The sequence below is a fragment of the Jaculus jaculus genome, chromosome 7 (assembly GCF_020740685.1).
Source record: "Jaculus jaculus isolate mJacJac1 chromosome 7, mJacJac1.mat.Y.cur, whole genome shotgun sequence".
NCBI classification, from domain to species: Eukaryota; Metazoa; Chordata; class Mammalia; order Rodentia; family Dipodidae; genus Jaculus; species Jaculus jaculus.
In genome coordinates this window covers 71,795,473-71,799,152 of record NC_059108.1, presented here as the reverse complement: position 1 = coordinate 71,799,152, position 3,680 = coordinate 71,795,473, and positions in this window count along the sequence as shown.

The window sequence follows — 3,680 nt, the reverse complement described above, 5'->3', positions numbered from 1 at the left end:
GATATAAAATGACTATTAGAATGGAATTGCAAAGGAGAAAGTGGGGGGGGGAGGGAATTAACATGGGATTTTTTTATAATCTTGGAAAATGCTAATAAAAATTAAAAAATAAAAATAAATAAAATGACTATTAGCCTGGGGCTTATATCAGACTAACAAAGTATGGCCCTGGTTGGTAACAGGTTGCTATAGTATTCAGGTTGTAAACTTTAACTCATTAATGTTAATCTAGTCATAATATTGGTGCCCAACCAAGTTAACTAGGTTCCTCTATTTGTCAACCTTTAAACTAAATCTTAAGGTTAAAATTGACACATTAACATTTAATTCTCTCCTAAGGTTATTATATTAAAAACCCTGACTCAAGGGGCTGGAGAGATGGCTTAGCGGTTAAGCGCTTGCCTGTGAAGCCTAAGGTCCCTGGTTCGAGGCTCGATTTCCCAGGACCCACGTTAGCCAGATGCACAAGAGGGCGCACGCATCTGGAGTTCGTTTGCAGTGGCTCGAAGCCCTGGCGCGCCCATTCTCTCTCTATCTGCCGCTTTCTCTCTCTGTCTGTCACTCTCAAATAAATAAATAAAAGTCAAAATAAATTTAAATAAAATAAAACTTTAAAAAAAAAACCCTGACTCAAAAAAAATCTCACAGAGGAACTATTTACTCTTTTTTCCTTATTTTATAAGGTAAATAGAACACATTTGAAACATTAAACAGTATTTAACTGTCATACACTTGAAAACTATTTACTTCATGGTGAACAGTAAAAAGAAATTATAAACAAAGTTGTGTTGTGAGTTAGGATGTAATTCCTCAATTCCTCCAACAATCAATCTTAATACTTTAGTTTTAACTTATGTCATTACTGAACAAGTTTACCAAAGTATTACATGCAGAATTATAGAGTTGGTTAAGGCTTCAATAGTTGTAGACTGTGTCATAAAATTTTGTGTATATTTGGAATTCAATATAGTTCTATAAAATTGATTTGGAAGAGATTAAAAGTATTTCATTTTGGCTCAGCAGTTAAAGGTACTTATTTGCAAAGCCAGATGCACATAGTGGAGCATACATTTGAAAATTGTTTGCAGTGGCAAGTGGCCCTGACATGCCCATCCCCTCTCTTCCATGAAACTTGTCTCCTTTTTTTTATTAGATCACAGCAGTTTCCTCCAGTTTCTCTGTTCATTGGGTATGTTAAATATAGCTAAATTAATTTCAAAAACTGACTTGTAGCTGACAGAAAGCTGGAAGAAGTCATTCTACATGTAGTTCAATGGGAGAAAGAGATACCACCAGTGAAGATACTCAACAGTGGACACTGCAAGCCTTATAATTGGCCAGCCAGGCCAAATGAGCCAACAGGTACAATAGTGGCACATCTGTCATGGTGGAAACCAATTGTCCTCTAATTTGACTGGAAGCCTGATCCATAGGAGGAGGAATACATCCCTGATACTGTAAACCCAAAACAGGGGTAGTCATGAGCCCTAGGGGTGTAATGCCTGCTGCTATCTGGCTAAATGTATATACTATGCTCATCACACTGCCCAGTAAGCACTTCTCTTAATGTTCACACCTATATATTAATGTTACTCTTACTTTTGGTAGAGAACCTTCTCTTTGCAGATGGCAGTGACCTTGGGATGACTCAGAAGGTATCATACTGCTGGAAAGAAGTGACTGGAGTACTGAGTAATATCTTGATCACAACTTCCAAGGCTCAGGGTCTAATGCAGAAGAGGTGGTGGAAAGAATGTAAGAGCCAAAGGAAGGGTAGGACTCCTTACAACATGCTCCTCCAGACACAAAATGGCCTGCATATCCATGACTTCACCATGCCTGACACTACCTACACAAGACCATCATAAGAGGAGGAAAAGATCATGACATCAAAATAAAAGAGAGACTTATTGAGATGGGGAGGGGATATGATGGAGAATGGAATTTCAAAGGAGAAAGTCGGGGGAGGGTACTACCATGGGATATTTTTTATAATCATGGAAAATGTTAATAAAAATTGAGAAAAAAAGAAAAAGAAAAAAAACTGACATATATTGGATAAGTATCTTATTTAGATTTTAAAAGTGCTATATCTCCTCATTTTTAAAAATATATATTATATAAAGGTATCCCACTTGATTAACTTTAAAAATTATAAATTTTTTCATGTCTTCATATTTAAACCAAAAATGTAAATACATAATATAGATTTCTTATTTATTTTCAATTCTGTCAGCAGATCTCTTGTTCATAGATTACTCTCTGTAGCCTCATGTGGCTTAAATATGTAAGCTCTAGTTTTTGTTAATATCAGACCTTTCCAGATATCAGAATATTGTAGCTTAGTTTATGCAAAGTCCATGATGTTTGGCTATCAATAAGCATGCAATCACCATGCCTGGCTAAACCCCTGTAATTTTAAGATGATTTTTGTCTTGTTCATGCTGGTTTTGCTGGATGATTATCACTGATGTTATACTCTATGTCTTATAAAAAGGGACTTATTGTGATTTTGTTCTTAGGAAAACTGAAAAAGCTCCCCATGTCTTTGGAAAATCCACTTTATACTAACAATGTTAATATAGTTTGTCTAAGCTTCATGTAACAGTCATAAATATTTCTTTAGTTAAGCCTTAAAGTTGTTCAGTGGTAAATGGTTCTTATTTAAGAAATTACTTTATGCCTGTCATATTGTCTCTAATGTAATGCAACAATGACCAAGTTTTCCTTTATTCTTGAGCTATGTATAATCAGTCTTAATCAAGGTTTCATTTAGTAAATTGTCTTATTTTTGGTATCTTTTGGTATCTTAAGTTCATTGCTTATACAGATTTTGATACTTAAAACATGTTTCCTGCCCTAGAAAAATAATCTTAAACTGCTGTTCTACTTCCAGTTTGGGGGGTAATGGGTACTTACATTGGTATACGGATAACCCAAAGTTGTTTACAAACACAGATGCTAAGTTTTTATACTGTCTTGTCTTTTCCTGGCATACAATTTCTAGATTAAAATTAATTGCCTTAAAATTATTGATAAATAAAATTATGATAATTATTAAATTATAATATATATTATGTATTACATATGTACAATATAATATATTAAATTATTGGTAATTATTTATAGTTTTTAGGAATACTAAAATGTTCTGCCTATACCTATAACTGACAGATACTTAAAAGATAGAATGTATATGCTTTCTATGTTCCAAATATAGCTTACACTGTCACCTGACAACTAAACTTAAATATTAATCAGAACAACTTTAAATTGTTATGTCATTCTCTAATCAGATCTGCTTTGCTAACCAGATATGTTGTGCACCCTTTTTTAACTAATCTGTTGTGCTAATCAGATATGTACAGTTTTTCTGAGTGATTAATAACCCTATGTAGAAGACGAAATCAACTGGAAATATTGGAGTTAAAAAGGATAACCAAGGGCTAGAGAGATGGCTTAGCAGTTAAGCGCTTGCCTTTGAAGCCTAAGGATCCCAGTTCAAGGCTCAATTCCCCAGGACCCATGTTAGCCAGATGCACAAGGGGGCACATGCATCTGGAGTTTGTTTGCAGTGGCTGGAGGCCCTGGTGCACCCATTCCCCCCCCCCTCTTTCTCTCTCTCTCTCTCTCTCTCTCTCCCTCTTTCTGTCTGTGTCGCTCTCAAATAAATAAATAAA